The following is a 25,003-nucleotide window of genomic DNA, read 5'->3' on the forward strand; positions in this document are numbered from 1 at the left end:
ACCAACTGTGGTAGTCCTTTCAGTGAGTTCTAGGTGCGATGCCAAATAAAATCTCATTCGCTGTTTGACACTTTCAAATATGTGCATTGGAGGGTGGCTGTCTCACATCGTGGTTAAGCACTAAGATTTGCAGTCAGACTGCCAGGGCTCAAGCCCACCTGCTTGCTGTGTGACGTTGGTCTAGTTGCCTCATCTTTCTGTGCTTCAGAGTGCTCATGGACAAAACCGATATGTATGGGAGTCGTGAAAGTGCGCTGCTCAGACCTTCTTCAAGCAAGAACTTGGTCTTCAGCGGGAAGTAGTGTCCTTCGCGATCGGCCTTTAGCTGCAGTGTCCCTGGAGTCCCCTGCAGAATTCAAGCTCAGGCCACGCTCCTCCCAGAGGCCCCTCCTCAATGATAGGCCGCAGTGGAAAGACTGAGCCCCGGCCATATTTGCCCGAAGTGGGCCTCTGCTCAAAAGGCAAGCTTTGCTTTGTGTCTCCCATTGGGTTTGCCAAGGCTTTGCCAAAGCACCATGGTCAGAGGCTCACTCGCCCACCCTGCTTCCTCCAGACTCTTCCTTTTCTGGGGTGTTAGATCTGCTTTGTGGCCCGAAGATGTTTTTTTGCCCAGTCCTGCTTCCTTCCTTTTTCTCATTCACAGGCAAATGCCTAAGAAGCCTCGTGCACTGCGTAAGCATCTATCTGTTTCCCCAAGTGGATGCAGTATCTTCTTACTGGGCTGCCCCGGGCCTTGGCCCTTGAATTGCTATTCTTCCTATACTCAGTCCCTGGATAAGCCCTTTGTGTTTCTTGGGGTTTGATGCCATCTCTGCGTTGAAGACTCAAATGTGTGACTCCCAGATCTTCTGAACTCCAGATAACGTACATGCAATTCCTATTTAACATCTCTGCTGGCTATCCAATAGGAGCCTAAGTCTTAATGTGTCCACGTCCAAACCCTTGATCTTTTCTCTTAAATCTGTCCCTTCTTCAATCTTTCCTGTCTCGGTAAATAGAAATTCTGTATTTATAGTTGCTGAGGGCAAACACTTTGATGTCATTCCTGATTTTTCTCATTCTGTCAGAGGCCCCATCCAATCCATCAGCAAATCCTGTGGGTTCCACCTAAAAACACATGCCAAACAAGGCCAGTTCTCATCACCTGCTTGAGGACAACACTGCTGTGAGCTGCCATGCCTGCTTCTCTGGATTATTGCAATACTTTCTGTTTGGTCTTCCGATTTTTACCCTTGACTCATTCTGTCCATTCTGGACACAGCAGCCAGAGCACCCTTTAAAATGTAAACCAGATCATGTCATTTTCATCTCCAAGCCTTCCAACGTCTCCAGAACAAATCCTGGATGCTCAAAATAACCTGTCAGGTGCCATATTGCCTGGCCCCTCCTCCACAGTCTCCCCCTTGCCTACTTCGTTTTATTTTAACCACATCAACTTCATCACCGCTCCCCAAACTTCAACATACTCCTAGCTCGGGATTTTGTACATGTGATGCCTTTTGCCCCTTGCCTGGAATATTCTTCCCCCACCCCAAGTATTTGAATGGCTCTCTCTCTCTTACCTCTTTCACAATTTCTGCTTCCCTGTACCTTATGGGTGATGTCCTCCCAGGATTCTGTATGGAAAACCTCATACGCCAACACACCCTTTTCCCTTCCCTGTTGTACTTATGTACAACACTCTTACTATCTAACATAACTGATTTTTGTCTTATCTCTTATCTCTTCTCTTTGGTCAAATCTCAATTTGTGTCTTTATCTCTTCTCCTCAAATAGGACATAAGTCCCAGGATGGCAAAATTTTACATGTTTTCCCCCTGCTGTATCCTTGATGCCTATTTCAACGTCTCATGTGTATCAGGAACCCAGTTAAATGTCTGGTATACAAGTGAATGAATTAGGATTATAATAGTGTTGACCTCACTGAGGGGAGGGCTGTGATCTTCAATAATTGATGTAAATAACCTTTCACAGTGCCTGGACCACAGTAAGTACTCAACAACTACGGGTTTGCGTTCATAATATTAGCAATTTCTTAGTCATGGCTGCCTTATGTGAGGTGAACTTACTTAAATGGTAGTCTTCATTCTGGAGACAAAGTTTGACAACAATAATCAGGTGAGGGCCACAGATCTTACTCCATGAAACTATTTGTTCAGATTCCTTAACAGAAAATTTTAGGATAATATACCCCACAGAGGTGAAAATGACTACAATCTGACCACAAAACTGAGAACTCTAACATAGCTTACTATAGCCCCAATATATATTATGTATTACAAATACTGCACAGTAAATTTCTAACGTTCACGTCAATCTCTTCCTCAATAATGTGAACAATTTGAGCCAGGTGTAACCGATGTACGAGACTGTGATTTGAGTTGCCTGCTTTTCACTTCTTCCACCGCCTAAGTTTGGGGGCTGTGTCCAAATTATTCAACAAGTATGTTTGGAATGCCTGCTATGTCAAGGCACTGTGCCAGGCAAGGGGGATTCAGCTGCTAACAAGATAGCCTTGGCCCTTGACTTCGTACAACTGACACTCTGTCGGGGAAGAGGGATAATCAAATAAGAACTTACAGCAGGAAGTAATAGCATAATGGAAGTACAGGATGCGTGTGATAGAAACAAGTAACTCAGTTTGGGGGATGGGAAAGGACAATGGGAGAAGACGATGCTTTGCTCCTCACAAGAGGCAATATTTCAGAAGATGCGTGAAGTTATCCTCATAAAGACTAATGAAGCAAGCAAACAAACAAAATTCCTAGCCAATAACTTATCCTGTTAAAGGGAAGAAAGGCTCCAGGCAGCTGGCAAATATATAAAATGGCTTGGACACTGAAGAGTACGTGAGACTGAACAGTCTTGAATGTTCTGAAAGGCATCCTTGAAGCCAAAACAGGAATGGCTTGTCCCCAATGACTACAGTCTCTTGGACTCTCTTAGTAACTGAAAAAAAAAAAAAATCCTTAATCTTTCTTTAATACATGGCAGAGTTAACTTTAAATATTAAGAAGAAGATTTTATTTTTTGACACACTTTTAACCCCCAGCTAGGATTCTCTTTCTGCAATCCTAGCCCTGCACGACCCTACCTCATTCAATTCCAAGAGCCCACAGCTGGCCTTGGACTTTAGACGCTGATCTTGTTGCTGGACTGAAGGACATGTTTACCCCCTGCCCACCTCTTCTTCAGGAAAAGAGTAAGCTCCTATGGGAGGCAGAGCTGAGCATAGATCTTGAATGTAGGCAGGACATGGGGGTACTTGAAACTTTGTTCCACTACTGGCCCCAAACAAGGAGCTGGGTAAGACTCCTTAATCTCTGGAAATTTACAGTAAGACAGAAAGCATAGAAACATAAAAAATAAAAAAAAAAAGACAAATCACAATGCAATACAAATGCAAACTTTGTGAAATGATGGTTGGGTAACCTAAAGACCGTAATAGGACATCAATCAAGGGAGAGACGATGGCCATCCAGAAAGACTACTGACAGTTACACAGTTTGAACCAGACTGTGAAGAATGAGTAGGATTCTGACAGATGGGTAACCTGCTGGGTCATCCAACACAGAGAGAGGGAAGGCAGTGTGGTGGGGGGGTGAGGCAGAGAAGCAGGGGAGACAACATAAGAAAAGGTTGTAGAAAACTTCTGTTAGTGTTCCAGCCTTTGGGAGAGACTGCTAAACCCAGCGATCTCTCAACTTGTGTCCATGGACTCATTCATTCATTCAAATGGGGTTTGGTTGTTAAACACTTAAGATTCTGCTTAAGCTTAAGATTGTATTTTAAATCACACCAAAGAAACAAAAACAATACAAAACAAAACAACAATGTTTAAAGAGTATAGGCATAAATGAGTCAGCTATTTTGCAGTTAGAGCAATTTAAGTTTGAAGCTCAAGAAATTACACGTTTAAGTGCCTAAGTAGTCTTCAGTTGACTTTTAATTAACCTTTTTTTGCCATTTCCAATCTGGGGAAATTGAAAAATATTTTTGTAGTCCAACAAAACCTTATTTTATGAAAGAATCACATACATTTCAAAGTTGCTCATAATCATCTTTGAAAACGTGAATCAAGCCAGGTTGTATTTATTCCTTATCAATCCTGCCTATCTTGGCATTGCGCTCTTATTAATAAGATTCCGATAAATCCTAGCCTTCTGGTGCAAAAGTGAAAACCCACAGTGATTTAAAAATTATTTTCTCTAATCAGGCTGCATCTCATTAGTTGTGATTCCTTTCTTTTAGATTCTGATGTTTGCAAAAGATTTTTGTGGGAACGTTATTTAAAACATGTCCTCCCGAGTCTGCACCGGCCTCTTCCCGCAGATTATTCTTCCTCAATCTTTCTGAGTTGAAGGAGATTTGTTTATTCAACTTAACCTAAATCTCAATTAGGAAATTTTTCTTCTCACCCTTCCCTTTTCAAAAGAACACGACAAGCTAGATTTGCCTAAAAACAATTATAGAGGCCCTGCTGTTCCACGTTCATGTTGACGGTGGGAAATGGATCGCCTCGCTTCCTTGGCACCCCAAATAATGAGGTTCTTGGACTTCCCATGATAACTGGTCACCAAAAAGGATTCACTATTGTATTAGTTAGGGTAGGCTAGGTCATGCTGTGGTAAAAAACACACTTTACAGTCACAGACATTTGGCAGAATGGAACTTAATTTCTTCCGTTCACAGTCTAATATGGTTTCTCCAGGATGCTCCTCCAGCTGGTGACTCAGGGATCCAAGCTCTCTTCATATTACAATACAGCTGCCTTCACATGTCAATTTTTTTTTATTTCAAGTTTTTATTTAAATTCCAGTTAGTTAGCCTGTAGTGTAATATTAGTTTCAGGAGTAGAACTTAGTGACTCATCTCTTACATACAACACCCAGGGCTCATCCCAACAAGTGCCCTCCTGAATGCCCCTCACCCATTTAGCCCATCCCACCTCCCCCCCAGCAACCCTCAGTTTGTTCTCTGTATTTAAGAGTCTCTTACAGTTTGCCTCCCTCTCTGTTTTTATCTGATTTTGCCTTCCCTTCCCCTATGTTCATCCGTTGTGCTTCTTAAATTCCACATATAAGTGAAATCGTACGGTATTTGTCTTTTTCCGATTGACTTATTTCACTTAGCATAATACACTCTAGAACCATCCACGTTGTTGCAAATGGCAAGATTTTGTTCTTTTTGATGACCAAGTAATATTCTGTTGTACACACACACACACACACACACACACACACACACACATATATATAAAGAAGATGTGGTATATATATATATATATATATGTGTGTGTGTGTGTATGTATACCACATCTTCTTTATCCATTCATCAGTCAATGGACATTTGGGCTCTTTCCATTGTTTGGCTATTGTTGAAAGCGCTGCTATAAACATTAGGGTACATGTTCCCCTATGAATCAGCACTCCTGTACCCTTTGGGTAAATTCGTAGCTGTGATATTGCTGGGTCATACGGTACTCTATTTTTAACTTTTTGAGGAGTCTCCCTACTGTTTTCCAGAGCGGCTGCACATGTCATTTCCAAGGTCACTTCAGCATGGTGAGAGAGGAAGGGAGCACACTGCCTTGTCACTGCCTCAGCCTGGGAGTTACGTGTGTCCTTTTGCTTCTGATTCTTTGGCCGAGAGGACTCGTGTGGCTTCCACTTGACTGGAGACAGTACACGTACTGCCTGGCTTTGACCATTCTCACAGACGTTTTGAGCCTCAGCGTCTTCATCTGTAAAATGGGGAAAATACCTACACAGCCAGGCAACTGGCAGTATCAGAAGTCATGATTGTGAAAGCATCTGGAAAAGGCCAAATACTATGTATATAGTTTTAAAAGTAGCAATTATCATTGTATTTTAGTGACGATAATAAAATGGCAATATTATCCTCATGCAAAATAATTAATTAGTTATATTTAAGTTACCAAAAATAATGAAAACAGTTTTGGAATGAAAGCATCCCTGAGACTCCCTAGTTGAGTTCACAATCAGCTTTGACCCTGCATTTAATTTACTTTTAGCAGAAAATGTAGTATATGATTACCTTTAGAATGTCTCATTTCAGATGAAAAAAATCAAGCTTTTAGGGTAATTGCAAAATTTTTAAAGGGACCTCAGTGAGAGCAGAGAAGGAAGTTTCCATGGCAATAACTGAGCAACACAAAGGGAAGGGAAGAGAGAAGGGGGAGCATTTAATGAGCACTTACATGATGGGAAGCGGTGCGCTTGGCACTTTGCACCCTATGTCTGTCTAAAACAAGGGCAAAAGCAATGAGATCAGCGTGATGGGCACAGTTTTATAAAAGAGCAAACAGACCCAAAGGTAGAGAGACTTTCTTCAGCCAACCATTTAGAATGTGGCCCAAGTGGCTCAGGCCATGATCCCAGGGTCATGAGATGGAGCCCCACATCCAGCCCCACACTGAGCATGGAGTCTGCTTAAGATTCTCTCTCCTTCTGCCCCTCTCCGCATTCACGTGCTCTCTTTCTCTCTCCAATTATATATATATATATATATATATATATATATCCCTGAGTGGGATATGAACCCACTTCTGCCTGAAGCTAGGGCTCAGGCTCTCCCTGCACCATTGAGTCTCCCACAGTTGAATCTTCTTTCCACTTCCTGCGCTGAGCATACCATTTCTGTGGTCTTACTCCTCTGTTTCCAGCCTTTCTCGGGGCTTCTCTTTGGTGAATACACAAACCTCCTTCTCTAGCCTGACTTCCCACCAGCGCACCCGAAGCCTATTTCCCTCTGACAAGGTATTCCCTTAGGTCCATTGCCTTGCCTACCCAGAGTTCCTCCTTGTAGGAGAAAGCCTATGATGCAAGTGGACAGAGTGTGGCGGTCGGGGACGGGGCGGGGGGGGGGGGGGGGAGGGTAGCAGAGTTGCCATTGGCAACCATCCTAGCCAGGATCACCCTGGGCAAGCCCAAGCCTGGGGAAGTTGTGATGAGGGGCAGAACACTTCTCTGGTCTCCAAGGGTCTCCCCACAGATTGCTTGTTCGTTGAAAGGGGAAAGACAGTAACCGTACGGTAGAGAAAATAGATGATAGTTTGTGTGATGAAAATTAATGTTCGCGCTGAGGAGCAGATCGCTTTCACATGCCTCTGGATGTGATGTGCTGAGAAGGAAACACCATCTCATAGGAGTATTGCTGTCGGGATGCGTAACCTGCCTCGAATCAGAGGGAAACAGCAGACAAACGCACCCTGAGGACTAGTCTACAGCTGGCCAGGATTCTTTAAGGATGCCCATTTGTGAAAGGGAGAAGGACTGAGGAATCCTCCAGATCGAAGGAGACAAAGCGGAGGCGGCCGCTAGACGGACCAGATCCTGTACCGGAAAGGGAAGGGCTTTAAGGACGTTACCGGGACAATTGACAAATATGGGATATTGCAAGTTAGATTAAATGAAAGTCTCACAGCAATGTTACATTTTCTAAATGTAACGGTATTGTGGCTCAGAGAATATTTCTTGCTCTTAGGAATTACACACTGAAATATTTGGAAGAAAGGGTGGGATGCATATAACCTACTTTCAAATGGCTCAGAAAAACAAATAATCATTTTGGACTTAATCGTTTACACACACAGCGTGTATGTACATGCAGATGTGTGCGCATGTGTGGGGATATACGGGGGGAGGAAGAGGGACAGAGAGAGGGGAGAGAGAAAGATGACACAACAAATGTGGCAAAATGTGAAAAATTGCCGAACCTGCACAAAGTATCCTGAGAGAAAGAGACTGTCTTTCCAGCAAGTCAACGAGCTTTAGAAGCGTAAACAAACTGAAGTTTCCGTGAGTAGCGAGCGATTGCTACGTGCCCCTCTTTTGCCATGGATTGTTCCAGGCGGGTCGTGCTTAGACATGAGGAGATTGAAACAGGTTGCTTACTCACTCCAAGGTGTGCCAGGGTCCTGGGTTTGAATTCAGATCGCGTTCATTTCTCTTCACCACAAGAAAGGACAGTTCACATCACATCTGGCAGGAAGAGGTGAGGCTCCAGTCTCCAGCTCACAGCCCCCCGGGAAGGTAGAGAAGAAAGATAGACAAGTCACTAGAGACCAGAGTGTGCTGAGCTATGTACTGCTGAATTCTTCCAGCCAGGATTGTGCCACACCCGCTGTGTTCCAGATGTCCCGCCAAGCTCTCCGGGACCAGAGCTGTGGACGGCAGAGATCCGGGCTCCACGCTCCCAGAATTTCCATCGCAGTGGACAGACGTGGCTGATGCTGGTGACCACCAGCACCAGAAGGGCACCTGTTCCAGACCGGGAGGTTCAGGCAGGCTTCCCAGAGGGTATCTGACTGCTCTCTCAACAGATTTTCCAAGATGGAAGGACTTGGGCAATCTTGCTCACTCCGGTGGTCTAAAAACCTGGCACACGGGGAATCTGCTATTGGCGAATCTGGAAAAAAGATATACAAGTGTTTTTTCTCTTGGGTTTAGTCAGCGGTAGTCCCGATGGGATGAATGAATGAATCAGTGAATCAATCAACCAGTCGGTCAATTCCCACGTGTGACTGCAAGAGCCCAGGGGGGTCGGCTCTCCTAGGAGGTCAGCCTCCCTGCCACCTTTCCAGGTAACCGAACGAACGAGCGAGCGAGTTGGAGCAAGCCCGCCCTTCGCCCTTCCCCGCCTCCAGCAGCGAGTGGCAATGGCGGTGATGGCAGCTGGTGACTAACCACAGCCCTGGGGGTTCCTGTTCTCCCCAGCTTCCTCCTGCGTTCTGCTTTCAGACGAGAGGAAATGCTTTATTAAGAAAAGCCATTCAGATCTCCCTCCTTCTCTCCTTTTTTTCTTCCCTGAGTTGCTCAACACTGGTTTAGGCTCTTATGTTCACAGAAGAGAACAAAGCCGCCTTCCCGAGGCTGTACCTCGGGTTTCGTTCTTACCAATGCCCAGGCGAAGCCAGCAGCCCGTGGGCCTTCGTGGGCCAGAAACAAGGATGCTTGCAGCCCCCTCCGAAAAATCAGAATCATCTCAATAACGAAGCAACGTGCTTGCGGTTTGGGCTCAGTGGTTTCCCCGGCATGATCTCATCTCATTAACAGAGTAAACTTAGAAAATGTCAGAGACTCTGGTAGATAAAACGGTTGAGGATTTTTCCGGCTCCTTTTGGTGAAGACCCAGGAAACTGGGGAGGAGCCTGGGGCCGCCCCTGAGGGAGAGGAGGCCTCCTGGGGGAGGAATCCCAGCCGGCTCATTCCTCGTTCCTTTGCTCAGCCATCCATGCCAACTGGCTTGCTTACTCTTGCTCCTTACACCGGAGTTCCAGGAAACATTCCGCTGGAGAAACAGAGCTCACGGATGGGGGGCGGGGTGGGGAGGGGGGAAGGTTTGGAGACCAATGCTCCCTGTGAATACCTTCATGAACAGATTCAGGCCGAGAAAGGGACTCGTTTGCCTAAAATCACAAAGCTGGTTAGTGATAGAGCAGGAACTGAACCCTCATCCTGGGTATCATTCTGTCTTCTCCTCTAGGGCATGAAATTGGCAAGACCAATCACAGTGAACGGAAAGACCCAATGATTTGGCCCAAGGGGGATGAGAATAATTTAAAAATCCCCGAAAGCTGAAGTTTCTGGCCCCTCCCCCGCCCCCCCTCGCCCCCCACCACGTGCCTGTGCCATGTGAGTTCCCTGACTCTGGGAGGTCGTAGACGGTCTGGTGCAGGCATCTTTCCCTCCAGGAGAGAAGGAGTGATATAAGTAACATCCTTTCCCCCTCCAGAAACTTCTCTGGGCGTAGTGGATCACCACCATCTCCTTTGGCTGCTGAATGTTCTTGCAGTTAGATAATGCCTAGCAACGTTTACCCCTGTCCCCACTAACTAAATTGAATCCGAGGTGTCACTGAAGCCACGGAGAGGAGCACTTTCTTCCTAATATGAAGTGACAAGGGTTCGTAATTTCCGAGCTGTTCCAAGCTGCCTGGCTGGGGGCACAGAAAGACAACCAGCTTCCAGGTGAGGGAATCGAGCCTCCCCCGCAACTTTCAAAAACCACAGAGGAGAGCAAGTCCCCAAGCTGTGCAAAGTTCCTTTGAGAAGGCAGACGTGGGTCTATTTTAGCTCCTTCTGGAGAGGGAACAGTGGGCCGGGAGAGGCTACCTGAGGGCACGGCCACCGGAGTGTCACTCTGTGCCATCTAGAGGCGCTGGGCCAGGAGGGGGAGGCCAGGGTGATGGCTGTGCTGAGTCAGCGGTTCCAGGATGGAGAAGGGACATTATTCCCAAGCATTAGGCGAACCCAATACATGTAAACACACGTCCTCATCCTGTAGAGAAGATACTGTTTACAGCTTCCTTCCTTGTAACTTCTTGGAGTGGTTTTCATACTGTCTGTTCTTTCCTTCCTTCCCAGTGATCTCTCTCCCTCTCCCTCTTCCTCCCTCCCTCTGTCTGTCCCTCTCCCTGCCTCCTTCCCTCTCTCTCTCTCTCTCTCTCTCTGTCTCTGTCCCTCTTCCCCTCTCTCTCTCACCAAAACAATACCATTTTTCCACTGTTCAATCCCTGCAGAGAGCACCGATTTTATTTATCTTTAAAACAATAACAACAGTGAAATTACCCAGAACCATAAAAGCCGTTAAGAACTGAAGTCTTGAAGTGTGGAGGCTCCGTGAAATTATCCTGATTTGATGGATTCCGGACTTGGGCACTGCCTTCCTCCGTCGTGGGAATCAAATGTTATCTTTTCGTTTTGAAAGAAGGGATTATATTGGTGTTTGGTGACGTCTATGGGTTGTTTCCTTTCTGTGAAGACAGAACGTTCATTTCTGCAGTCACAGAGGAAATTAAGGAATGTGTACTCAACGTTGCAGCTCAGGGTATGTATTAATATTCCTAGTTTCTTTTCTGCCCTGACTGCCCAGTGGAGCAGAAAATAAACAAATCTTGTTGGTTGGTATACTGCAAGATGATAATATTGACCAAACAAACAAAATGGAATGACCCGTCCAACTTTCCACATGACCCAGCGAGTAGAGTTGACCCACATGTCTTACTTTTTTTTTTTTTTTTTTTTTTCCCAAATCACCCATTTTGGAATTCACCTGGGTTTGACTCTGCTCTCTTACACCTGCTGAATCTATAAACGTAAGCATGTTGCCTTATACCTCTGAGCCTCACTTTCTGAACATGTAAAACGGAGCTAATCCTAGTACTCCCTAGGGTACCAGACCGAACAAGACACTGTATACTTTAGTATGATACCTTGCGATACAAGCCTTATATGATCCCTTACGAGCCCCCGATACATGTCACTCCTTTTAATTTCACAGAGCTACTGCTAAAGTTTACCGTATGGGGGGCAGATTTGCAGCTCCTGAGCCACAGCATGGGTCCCTGACCTCGGACAAGTACAAAGAGCTCATCAAGATCGTGTAAATGGTAGGCATCGGGCATAAAGTGCTGGCTCGCAATCAGGGCTAATTTTGCCTCCAGGGGACCTTTGGCAATGTGTGGCGATTGGGGGCTGTCACCACGGGGGAATTACACAATTGGCATCCAGTGGGCAGGAGGTAGGGATGCCGCTGAACATCTTACAATGCACAGAACAGCCCCTACTGGAGAGGGTTCTGTGGACTAAAATGTTAACAGTGCCAAGATTGAGCAGCCCTGGGTTAAATCTTTGTATTCTGACACCAAATCAGGAGTTATTTTCAATTCACCTTACGTGTCCCAGAGTACCTCAAAGCACCTTGTAAAACGAAAGCACTATTTTTGTTATTTGAAAGGCAGTGTAATATAATAGAAAACTTTAAGGCTTGACATATCTGGGTCTATTCTCAGCTCTCTACCACTTATTAACATTTAATCGGAGTGACCTCAGGCAAAAATTAACTCCTCTGAGCCCTGGTGTCTCTGTTTGTGAAATGTAACAGGATGTTCAAAAATGGGAAATAATATAAGTCCACGGCTGAGAGTGGTACCAGTCCACAGAAGGGGTGCCTTCGTGGGAACCATGACAAAATTATCGTTATCGTTGACCAACCATTTATGGACGAGAGTACAGATACGTGGGATAAGTTTCATTTTTTTTTTTAATTTTTTTTTTTAACGTTTATTTATTTTTGAGAAAGAGAGAGACAGAGCATGAAGGGGGGAGGGTCAGAGAGAGAGGGAGACACAGAATCTGAAACAGACTCCAGGCTCTGAGCGGTCAGCACAGAGCCCGACGCGGGGCTCGAACTCACGGACCGCGAGATCGTGACCTGAGCCGAAGTCGGCCGCCTAACCGACTGAGCCACCCAGGCGCCCCAAGTTTCATTTTTGTCAGCAAATATTTGAGCACCTACTATGTGATAAGCACCAGAGGTGCAAAAATGAACCAAATGGGAAGTTTCCTGCCATGGTGGCATTTACATTACAGATGAGGGGAAATGGAGGAGACGGAAGGATAACGGAAGAAATTCTAGATGGTGGTCCGGGAGGTTTTCTGGGAGGAGGAGAGATCAGAAGGGTGAGGAGGCACAAGACTGAAGGGGAAGGAAGGGCACCCTACAGGGCAGGAATAACAAATGCAAATGCATCAGCCAAGTGGCCTTTGGGGTAAGAAAGTAAGGATGTGGGGGCATGAAGGAGTCAGAAGAAGACAGTAGAACGGGGGTCTCTTCACCCTGTAGAGGACCATGGGGAGGAGTGTAAGAGCGATAATGAATTATCACTTAGCCCCCAGTAATGCCCCCTTGTAGGTTTCTACCTCCAAGAATGAACTGTGAGGTGTTATCACCCCAGAATCCTGCCTTGAACAGAAACCATCAACTGACTTGAGTTCTAATGCCAACTCTCTAGTGTGGGGCTGTGTTACAAAGAAACATAATGTTCTGAGTTCCTGTAGGTCTGGTGGAGAGTGAGAGCCAAGAGGGATCTGCTTTCCATGCGACGGAGGTAAAAAGAAGTCAGGACGCGATACAGTGAGGGTTGAAATGTGCCTCTCCTGACCCCAGCAAAGTTTGGGGAACTGATCACTGGCAGAAGTAGACTGAGAAACTAAGCTGGTGTGGTCCTCGTTTGTTCTCAGCTTGGGGTTTGGCCAAGGCAAAAGCGGGGGCCTGAAACACATTCAGAAAGATTTGGGGGAAGCCGATGGCATGGTTCTCCAGCCACCAGGAGAAACGCTCCACATGGCCACACTCCGCACGGGCAGGGGTGGAGGGAGAAGCCTAGACAGTTGGCCCCAAGGAGCCAGTGACAGTGTCCAGAAGTTCCCCATTGACATGAGAAAGGGATGGAACATCGCCGAGAGCCCGGATGGTGCCCCAGGTGCTGGGGGTCATTCCCTGAAAGAGTCTGCAGTGTGAGAGGATGCTTGTCCCGCAGTGGAAAAGCCAGGGTCTGGAACTCCAATCGTGAGGTTCACATTGCTGACCCCCGGGCAGTCCTCAGATCCATCCAGTGCTTGGATCTATGAGCCCCTCCTCCTGTGCCCTGACACCATCTTGGTGAAAAATAGGGGTCTGGGGACAATAATCGGAAAGACTGTTTCACACTGAAAACATGACACTAAGGAAATGTGTTCTTCCAAAAAGATCACTTCAACTATTGGATAGGACTTTGCTTTCCAGATTGGACTAAATTTAGACTCTCCTCCACGACCCAGTGGACTAGAAAGACTAAATAAGAAATAGAAATAGCAAAGTAATTTTTTTGCATATTTTAGTGTACTATGAATACGTGTGAGCCCACAGCAGATAAAAATAAGTAGTTGAGCTGATATCAAACTAGAAGGTTCCCAAATTTGAGTTGAGCACAAAAGCAAATTGTCTGTTTTTCTAAACAAAAGGAGAAAATCAAGTCAACATCAGATACAAAAAGAGACTATCCTTTTGCAAGAGGACCACCTTCTCGATGTACCTTGGGGAGGTTTAATCTTGCCCTTTGCGCCCGTCTATTCCTTTTCTTTGTCTTTGCGGCTGATGCCCCCGGTGGTAGGTTTACTTCTGAAGGGGTTTCAGTGTATGTGGAAAATCAAATATATTACTTGCATTTTCTTTAATGTTCAAAGGTAATTACACTTATAAATATATTAAGTGAAATTTCTCTAAACATTTAAACTTACCCAACTAATAGGTCAAAATGTAAACTGTACTAATCCTCTTACACACTTATTTTTTTAATTTTTTATTAAAAATTTTTTTTAACATTTATTTCTGAGAGAGAGACAGAAAGACAGAGAGAGCATGAGCAGGGGAAGGGCCGAGAGAGAGGGAGACAAAGAATCTGAAGCAGGCTCCAGGTTCTGAGCTGTCAGCACAGAGCCCGACGCGGGGCTTGAACCCACGAACCGCGAAATCATGACCTGAGCCAAAGTCTGACACAACCGACTGAGCCACCCAGGCGCCCCTGCTCTTACACATTTAAAAGTTAATTACAAACCTTAGTCAAATTCCTGTCTCAAAAGAAGTCTAAGCCTAATGTGTCACGCTCCCTTAAGTGCTTCAAATACCATAAAATAGGCATGATATTCACAAAAATTATCACAACCACTGTAAAATGTATTCATATTGATATTCTTCCTTTGAGGAAATTAGTGATTCTATAGATTTGGCTAATTCCTCCCTTATTTATGTACTTTAATATATATCTAATGCATCTTTCCAAGCTAACAGTTGCCTACCACACAAAAAGATTACACCAGACCTGCTGAGACTGCTGAGTTATCCCTGAATTGATGATTGATCAGGGATACAGTTCAGACTTTCAAAGTGACTCCAACCCAAGCAGCTGTTTCTTTGCCTAGGTTCCTTCCAGAATCGTGATTGACTTCTTGTGTCAATAAGAATGTCTCCAGATGTGTCCTTTCCTCCAACTTGATGTGTCTGTACTCTTCCTTCATGACACCTGACACACGGGATATGTTAGAGGCTGAATTGGATCCTTCTCCAAATTCATAAGTGCAAATTCTAACCCCCAACTACCTCACCACATAACTGTATTTGGAGATAGGATCTTTAAAGAGACAATGAAGTTAAAGCGAGGTCATTAAGGTGGACCCTAATCCAAATGACTGGTGTTCTTATAAAAGGAGGAAACTGATCTCGATGGGGCTCAGGGCAGGCTGCCCCAAAATATCTCAGAGTGGCATATTGACTATTTTGAATCAAAGTCACTTGAGAAATAACCAGTGCGAGAAGGACACTATCGCTCTCCACTCTGTCCTCATAAAAACAAGAAATAAATCTGCCATGTAAAAGGTACCTTCCCTGCACCAGGAGGTAGAGAGACATCCTTATCACTGCAAACAGGGAATCCAGGACCCAGATGCTGTGTAAATAAACTCAGCTTAGTCTCTTCACTAATGAGTACTAATTAGTACGCGAGCCCAAGTGTCTCTGTCTTATCAGTTCTACAAATTTATTGTTTCTTTGTCTAAAAGATAGAAAAACTGCCTGCTTTGGTCACTTCCTTGAGTCTTCTATTTCTATGACCTCCGGTAAGTACGAATTAAATTTGTTTTTAATCCTGTTAATCTGTCTCATCGGTTTAATTATTACACCAGCCTAAAAAAGAACCAAAAAGGTGAGGGAAAATTTTCCTCTCCCTGTTGGTCTCTGAGGAGTCTTGGTTCTCTTTAGCTCACGAACTACCTAGGACTGCAGAATGAGATGGAGCTTCTCAGTGTCCTTGCTAGTTCTTTCCACATGAGTTCCCGGGCACAGGAAGCCACCACTGCTGGACCACTCTGGGGACAGAAGGGAAATAAACGATTTCTAGTCTGGGTCACAAAGTTCGCAATTATACCTCAAATTTAGCTTTAGGATTAATAAGATCATTTATTTCTAGTTCAATATGCCTAACTTAGATTTTAACCCGCCACCCCAACTGAAATTGTGTCTCTTTTTATTTTTATTTTCTCGTTATGTTTCAGGGACCACCGTTTGTAATCACTCCATTGACTTTAAAGAATTCAAAGCACCTAGTGAATTTCCTCTATCCATCCTTTCTGAACTGTCAGTAGAGATACAAAGTAATTCAGCCTTTTATACAGATGTTATGAACACCATTGACACAGTATTCTGTATTGGGTCTCATACAGTGGTATTTCACCCAAGTCTATGGCTTAATTTTCTTTTTTTTTTTATTAAAAAATGTTTAGTGTTTATTCATTTTTGATGGGGGGAGGGGCAAAGAGAGAAGGAGACACAGAGCAGGCTCCAGGCTCTGAGTGGTCAGCACAGAGCCCGACGTGGGGCTCAAACCCACAAGCCATGAGATCATGACCTGAGCCGAAGTCAGGTGCTTAACCGACTGAGCCATCCAGGTGCCCCTGGCCTAATTTTCTAAGGATGCAATTTACAGGCTGAATGAACTTTATCCACTCTCTTCCCTCTCTGAACCTCACTTAACTCATCTATAATGTATTTTTTTAACGAGAAAAAAAAAAAAAAAAAGAAAGAAAGAAAGAAAAGAGAAGAAAAGGCCAGATATCAACTTCTGTGATTTGGGCATGAATTAAGTCTGGAATCAAATCTGCTTCATTAACTAAAGATCTTGACAGAGCGAACGTGGAGCTGAGACACCCCCGGTCCTCTAAAACCAAACACGAATGTCACTCAGCCATTCTTTCCCCATCTGAACCTGAAGATTAAAAGGCTTAAACCGTGTGAAGGCGCTTTATAAACTTAAACCATGTGTAAATTGTCTGCATTTTTATTACGAATTACCAATCATTGAGTTATTTCAGGCATTAAGGTGTTAAGGTGCTCACCTAAGTATCAGCAGCAGGGTCCTCACAAAGTCTGCCTACCCTGGATTTCCAATTCAGCACTCTATCCGCCACCCGATTATGCGGCATTTCAAATAGGAAAATGAATTCCATGGATGAACAGCAATCATTCACCCATGGGCCAGGCTCTCATCTCTCCCTGCACACCTGTCAGCAAGACACCCAACCAGAAAGGCCCCACTCACCTGAGATAAAGGCCAGTCCACTAAGGACTGTGACGGCAGGTGCTCTGCCTTTAAGTCGTGCAGCACAGAGCTGCATTAAGGTTGGAAGGCACGCAGACCTTCCTGGCCTATTTTATTCATGCCAGTTCCCAGGGATGACACTCCAGACTCTGCATCAGAGGCACACCTTTGTTTCCATTCCAGTGTCGCCAAAGAAAGAAAGCTCGTGCTACGGCGGTTTAATTAGGGCATGCAAATCACTATGCTCCTGTGTCCTCCGGTGCGTTCCAGGTCTTGCCTTATTTACAAGAGGAAAACACAGCTCGGCAAAGGGGGAGCATGAAAACAAACAAAGCAAGCAGCCTGCATTCCACGGCGGTGTGGTGGAGGGCGGTGAGGGACGAAGGGCCCCCGGCCTTGCTGCGACAGGTGCCCTCACGTGACATCATTCAACCTGCTTGGCTTGTGAGATGTCCCCTCGGCCTGGCTGAAAAGCAAAGAGCATGCACTGTGAACAATGCATGCCTTTAAATCTATTTTTAACGAGCACACGTTAAAGTATACTCTTCCACGTAGAGTTTCATGAGCCCTGACATAGGCCAGTATAGACACCACCGCCATCAGGATACACAACAGTTCCATTAACGCACAGCGTCCGCTTTGTATGCAAACCCTTTGTATCCCAATACTCCGCCTACCCTGTAACCCTGATGACCACCGTCCATTCTTTCTCCCTATAGCTTCACCTTTTACTCAATGTCATATAAATGGAAATCTGGCTTTGTCCATTTGCATACTATAATAATGTATTTTATATTCGACCCTGTTGTTGAGTGTACCGGAAAGTTGTTCTTGTTTGTGGCCCCAGGACATCCTATTGTATGGATAGAGCAGTGTGTGCATATACGGTCATCAGTTGAAAGACATTTGGGTCGTTTCCAGGCATTGGTGATAACCAGTGAAACGTCTATAAACGTCTCCACACTTGTTTCTGTGCGACCTAGGTTTTTACGTCCTTGGGTAAATACTTGGGGGTAGAGTTGCTGCATCGTGGGATGAGTGTGTGTTTAACCTTGTAAGAAATTGCCCAACTGTTTTCCAAAGTGACTGTGCCATTTTGCATCCCCATCTGCAATGGAGCCGAGTACTAGTCTACAACCTTACCAATGCTTCGTACTGTCAGGTCTGATTATCGTTGTTGTTTGCTACAGCAATGCTGGTGAGTGCATAGTGGCATCCTTTACTGGTTTTAATCTGCAGTCTCCTTATGACTAATGATGTTGTGCATCTTTTCACGCGCTGACTTACCATCATATATTTCCTTCAGTGAAATGGATGTTCAAACCTTTTGCCCAATTGTAAATGAGTTGCTCCCTTATTCCCAAGTTCCATAGATAATTTCTAAGCTTACCTTTTTTTATTGACTAATTTTTTGGTTAAGGAAAAGCTGAAGGGCCAGGAATATTATACCCAGAGTTGAAATCAGTGATGGCAAAAGAAAGCTAGATTTTAGGAAGCCCACATATTTAGAGTGCTGGAACAACGCTTCTGAACGTGTAGTGTGCACGTGAATCACCTGGGGATCTTGTCAAACACGAAGATTCGGACTCAGTGGGTCAGGGGTGGAGCCTGAGAATCAGGTGACACTGAGGCCGCCGATGCTGGCATCACATTTTAACCAACAAGCCTCTAACTGATCTTGGTTCAAATCCCTTTTTCTACCTCCCCAAGACCAACACTCATCACGTAATTAAATCTTCCTTTACTTTTGTGATGAGGGAGTAAAAGGCAGGCTGGGGGCCATGTACAAGCCTCCCAGGTGGGACGTGTGTGATATTCCTCAGGCTCTTCTGGATATTCAACAACAAAGGAAAGGAAAGAAAAGAAAAAAAAAAAAAAAGATTGACTGATAGAGATCACCTTAGTGCAGGATAAGAGTCTCCTTCCGTTTAAGGATATCTTAGTAAACTACAAGACAAGGGCAATCTTATCAATAGCTTAAGCTTCAGAAACTTCTAGACTCCATTTCCTGGGGCCTTCATATCCTGCGCCCCTGTTCTGTAGGGGACAGAGGCAAGAAGGAAATGGCGGGTAAAATCAAGCTTCCTTATAACCTGCAGCCCTTTGACAAAGACTTGAGGCAAATACAGAGCGTATCACTTCTCCAGGAACCCCCTACCATCCAAATGTCATGCCTTACTAGAGGGAAAACAACCTCAGTTTGACAATCACAAGGTCCCTGGTGTCTTCTGAGTCCACTCTATCATATGAAAGTCCTTCTGGAGGCCTCTCTTTTGCTTCCACCTCCCCCACCTCCATAGTATATAACCAGTCGCTCTTGATAACCCCAGTACAGCTCTTTCTGCCCAGGAGTCCCGTCCCCAGTGCTTCAATAAAATCACCTTTTTTTTCCACCAAAGATGTCTTTAAAAACCCTGTCTTGACCATTAGCTCAGAACCCCCACCACTCCAAAACCTCATCATTTGGAAGAAAAAGGAACATGAAATTAATAAACCCAGGAAGATAATTACATCTCTAGATGTACTGCTAGAACTTGAATAGGTAGGTCACAGACTTCCTATACCAAAACTCTGTCCCAAAGCATGATATCGTGTTGGATGATTTTGCTATTAAATAATAGAGGGATTTTCTCATTGAAGTCACTCCAACAAAGAAATAGCGACATATGTTCCTTATTAGGATCAATTATTTTTTTACCCCCCAAATACTTTGATGTCGTCACTGGTTAAAGTCAAAAGTTCCTGTATTTTTCTCCCCATGATGTGGAAGTGAGTGAGCTGTGTCCAACCTAAGACCTGATTTTATTGCCCAAGTCGGTATGAGGCTTGGAATTTGTCTCATTTTCTAATTTTGAAAGAATCGGAATCCTACTAGGCCAAAGAAGAAAATCATTGATAATTTGGGGAAATGCAAACACTTTTTGTGAGAGGGATTATCTATACTTTAGTGGAGAACCAAGATGAGCCGTTAAAATTCAGTAAGAAAATATTAAAACTTCTATTTCACTGAGTTTTAAATTAAAAACATAGGAAGATCACATTTCACTAATGTCGAGGGTATCGATTGACGCATGAGTCTTCATGTGTCTCTTTGACATAATGTGAAAGATAGGGAATTCCATTTTGGAAACAGGTTTTAAATATCTGAGGGATATTTTAATGGGGATGTTAACTAAAAGGAATGGCAGTCACAAAAGAAGGAGGGCTGGACCCATAAACCAACAAGGTGCCATAACAGAGAGGGCGTGGATAGGATTGCTTCAGTAACAAAAGAAGGCCTTCATGGGAGGGAATTTAATATTTAGAGTTTCAGTAGAGGAGAAAGAACAATGAAGGGAAACTGAGGAAGAGGCAAAGGAGTCAAGAATGGCAAGGGAAAGCAATCATGTTCCCTGGAGAAAATAGTATTTCAGAAAATAGTAGGCAGAGGGTCAAGAAAGACTGATTAACCACTTGAGTTATTGCTGGAGGGCTTAGTCAAATGAAGACAGAACATGCCTCTTAGATTTGGTTATATGTTCTGATGCCTTTGGTGACCTCAGCAAGACGGGATCTATCTCTAAAGATCCCACATGCAAAATGCAAGCACATTTATTACTGTTGTTAACAAAAGTTTGTTTTATTTGGGTGTAAGTTGATATACACATGCTCCAAGTATAATGTTTGGGAATTAAAGAAAGACAAAAGGTGACAAAAATGTGTTTTAAATTGATTACCAATAACCCTATCATCTAAAGGTAATTTCTATCATAACGTTGTGTGTCTAACTCCTATGTCTTCTTACTTGGCAGGGTTTTCTTTTTTAATCTCTTCCGTATAATTGTGATTATATTTTATGCACTGATTTTTCACTTGCTTTTTAACAAACACATTTTAAATGCTTTGTAAGCATAGCGTACCAGAAAGCATACCATATAGATATTCATCCCATTCAGCTTGTTTCCAATTTGAAGGCTGTTATAAATAAAGCTGAATGAGCATTTTTCTGTAGAAACTTTCCCCCCAATTATTTTGGATTGTTTTCTCACAGAGGAATAGCCATCAGGTAATTTCTAAATTATATGTTATGAGTACCTTCAAATTCTGAGGAAGGACCTATCTTACTTTTATTTTTTATTTTTATTTTTATTTTTTTTTAGAGAAAGAGCACAAGTGGGAAAGGGGCAGAGGGAGAAGGAGAGAGAATCTTAAATATGCTCCACACACGGGGCTCAATCTTGCGACCTTGCGATCATGACCTGAGCCGAAATCAAGAGTCAGATGCTTAACCAGCTGAGCCACCCAGGCTGCCCAGAATGTCCTACTTTAAATGAACACTGGTGTGCTGTGGGTGAAGAGAAGGATCCCAAGTTGACCCCAAAACAAGATAAACTTTTGGCAGTTTTAGTTCAGCAACTTCCATGAACAAAACTTCTAATTTCCTTGTTTATGATTTGGAATATTACTTTTCCATCCCTTCCTCCAAAGGTCTAGAACTTCCATAACAGCTGAGCAATAGAACATCGCTTCCAGTGTAAGGAAAAGGGTGAGAGAGAGAGAGAGAGAAAAATGGGAAGGGAAGGGAGGAGAGAAGAGAAGGCCATTAATTTCAAGAAAGTCTTTGAGTGTTGTGTAACTTAACTTTTTCTCCATATATTTGCATTGTCAAAAGCTGGACCATTGGCATAGTGGACACATTATCAATTATAGCTTCTCTGATAACCAACCACCCCTGCCTGCTCTCTGCAGGCTCCCATTTGGAAAACCTCTATGTGCTAGAGTCCTGGGGAGTAGCTCTGGCCCTTCACTAGAAAAGGAAAAGCAACCACAGCTTTCCTAGTCCTGGCTTGGGTCAACAGGAGGCCGGCAGGTGGACTGGGCTTAGCAAGTTGACATTTAATGCTAAGGTTTGGATCTTGAGAGAGCAACGCAATCGTATGGGAGCACAGATCGTTGTCATTGCCGTGGTGGTCTCAGCAGGCCAGCCCGTGCCTGTGTTTGATCTCTGCTGCAGTCCTCTTCCTGGTGATTACCCATCGCCCCGTCTTGTCCTCCCACCTGTCGTTGTTCCGTGATCCCTTGAAAACCCTTCAATAATCCCTCACCGATGTTAGTATGAGTCAGTCTTCGTTGCTTGTAAGGAAGTCTCTGTTTGAGCCCAATATCGCCAGACCACGTGTAGGATTTTGGACTCTGTCTTTAGGACAATAGGAAATCACAAAGTGGCCTGGGTGGCTCAGTCAGGTAAGCATCAACTTCCGCTCAGGTCATGATCTCACGCTTTGTGAATTCGAGCCCTGTGTCAGGCTCTGTGCTGACAACTCAGAGCCTGGAACCTACTTCGGATTCTGTGTCTCCTTCTCTCTCTGCCCCTCACCCCCACCCCCATGCTCTGTCTCTCTCTCTCTCTCTCTCTCTCAAAAATAAATAAACATGAAAACAAATTCTTTTAAAAAGAACAATAGGAAATCGCTAATCAGGAAGAATTCTTTCAGCACAGGACTAATTATCTGGGCACAGGGGAGGAGGATAGAGTCTTAGGGAATGAAAAGAGCGTTAGGTAGGAAGCGGGGCCGTGGAATGAAAAGGCATCTCCAGGTGAATGCTCCAGGTCCGTGAGGAGCAGAAAGCAGGTTGCTCTCCGAGAGCACGGACGCTCTCACTTCTGCATCATACAGAGGCCCTGGACCCCAGGGAAGGAACATCAGGGGACCACATGCATCTCGACGCAGTTACAAGGACGGATGAAGACGCCAGGGAATCCATTCTGTGCAGCTCCTGTGTAGACTCACACAGCTGTGGCTTGTCCACTTCACGGGGCCAAAGATAATGAGTAATTTGATAATAATATGTCCTTCTGCGGCTCTCAAGTCCTCAATGCCCGCGTCTGACATGCTACATAGAAAGAAGCCACCCCAGCACAGAGCCACTCTCCCACCTTCCAGAAGACTTTCCAAAGCTTCGCTGATAAGATTCAGCTGTGGGATGTCCGGATGGCTCAGTCAGTTAAGCATCCGACTTCGGCTCGGGTCACGATCTCATGGTTCGTGAGTTCAAGCCCCGTGTCAGGCTCTGACAGCTCGGAGTCTCGAGGCTGCTTCAGATTCTGTGTCCCCCTCTCTCTTGGTTCCTCCTCCCCTCACACTCTGTCTCACTCTCTCTCTCTCTCTGTCTCTCTCAAAAACAAATAAACATATATATATTTTTAATTTTAAAAGATTCAGCTGCAACTCCAGTTAAAAAGTTAGCCCCGCATCAGGCTCTGCACTGACAGCGTAGATCCTGCTTGGGATTCTCTCTCTCTCCCTCTCTCTCTGCCCCTAATCTGCTCACACACACGCGCACTCTCTCTCTCCATAAATAAACTTGAAAAGACAATTAACTTTCCAGGCTCATCCTTCAGAAGTTCTGATTGAGGGGGACGGGGCGGGGGCGGGGGCGGGAACCTGAGAATGATTTTTAACAAGTTCTGTCACGTGATCCTGTCATCACAGAAGTTTAAGAAACATCCCTGTGAATGAAGTCTTTTGCCTGATGTAGGTAGGGAATAGACACCTAGCAGGGATTTTCCTGGTCATCTTGTAGTTTCATCCACCAAAGGGGTGGTTTGAAGGCCCAGAGTGGGTGTTATTGATTTTGCACCTGCCAGTGTCTCCTGGAGGATTTGTGAAAATGCACATTGCTGGTTCCACCCCCAGAGTTTCTTTTCCTTGTTTTTTTAATGTTTGTTTATTTTTGAGAGAGAGAGAGTGAAACAGAGACAAAGACAGAGGAGTGAGCAGGGGAGGGGCAGAGAGAGGAGGTCAGGGGATCCGAAGCAGGCTCCAGGCTCTGTGCCAACAGCAGAGAGCCCGATGGGGGGCTCGAACTCACCAACCGTGAGATCGTGACCTGAGTCGAAGTTGGACGCTTAACCGACTGAGCCATCCAGATGCTCCCAGAGTTTCTTATTCAAAAGGTCTTGGCTGGGATCTGAGAATTTGTACTTCTGAAGAATTCTCAGGGGCTTCTGAGGCTGCTGGTCCTGGACCGCATTTTGAGAACCACTGACATAGAAGGAACACAATGTCCCCAGGTACTCCACATGTCACCAATTCCCCCAAAGCAAACCCCTCTTCCAATCAACGACCCCTCAGAACAGCATAGGGGATCCTCTGTACGGAATTACAAACCCTGAGGCACGAGACCACCTCCCCCACAACATATCAGAAAATCAATGTGGTCCTCAAGGAGACCCAGAGATGCAGTCCCAATCCTAACCCTTTTTGGAGTAAAAGCAAAGTGGGAGATGGAAAGTAGGTGGTTACCTGTATAGAAGTGATGCTTCTAGAATTCTTCTAGATGCTTCTAGAATCCGAGCCTTGGGACACCCATGGCACAGTTGCAGCAAGGAAACAGAGGCAAAACCCCCCGGGCCTTACGACACATCCCTGCATGTCAGAGAGAGGACGGCTGAGGCACAGGGAAGGTCGGGCTGGACATGATTCCAGGGTCAGGGCTGCAGTGTGTAGACAGAGCCAGGCTGGAGCTTCTAGTGCCACTCTGCCACATGTCATTCGCTGGTGGGATACAGAGCATCATGCACCGAGTTAGGACCACAGGACCCAAAGGATGGACCTTTAGGAGGGCTTTGGGTAAATGCCAGCCAATGCGATGTTCTGGGTATTTTTCATGAAATAATTCTCTAAATACACTAACCCAACAAGGAGATACAATGAACCTCACCTTCTACAGATTACGAAGCAGGGGCACAGAAAAGCCAAGTCTCCTGGTGGAAGTCACAAGGTGAGCACTCAATGGGGCCGCATTTCAAATCTAGGTTGTTTGACTTCCGAGACCACAGGCTTAAACATACCTCTGTTTCTTCCGAACAGAATACTTATTTCTTCATCGTCAGCAAACTTCAAGTCATTATTTTAGCCACTGGGGTGTGTGGGGGGGGAGGTGAAGAGGAAGGTGACATAAAATAAATAGATACTGAGGCGCCTGGGTGGCTCATAGATTGGGCGTCTGACATCGGCTCAGGTCACGATCTCACAGCTCTGTGAGTTCCAGCCTCGCATCAGTCTCTGTGCTGACAGCTCGGAGC

The 25,003-nt window shown here is 44.9% G+C and overlaps 1 long non-coding RNA gene across 1 annotated transcript; it reads right to left on the reverse strand.

Annotated features, from left to right (window-relative positions):
• Positions 1-10,537: 10,537 nt before the first annotated feature.
• On the reverse strand, positions 10,538-17,061 carry LOC121034115 (uncharacterized). The gene is made up of 3 exons (XR_005792307.1): positions 16,733-17,061; positions 15,612-15,706; positions 10,538-10,776 (listed from the first exon to the last, which is right to left on the reverse strand). It is a non-coding gene; the product is annotated as an uncharacterized LOC121034115 (long non-coding RNA).
• Between the last annotated feature and the right edge of the window lie 7,942 nt (positions 17,062-25,003).

This window comes from Herpailurus yagouaroundi, unplaced genomic scaffold, assembly GCF_014898765.1.
Source record: "Herpailurus yagouaroundi ecotype Mexico unplaced genomic scaffold, PumYag 28, whole genome shotgun sequence".
NCBI classification, from domain to species: Eukaryota; Metazoa; Chordata; class Mammalia; order Carnivora; family Felidae; genus Herpailurus; species Herpailurus yagouaroundi.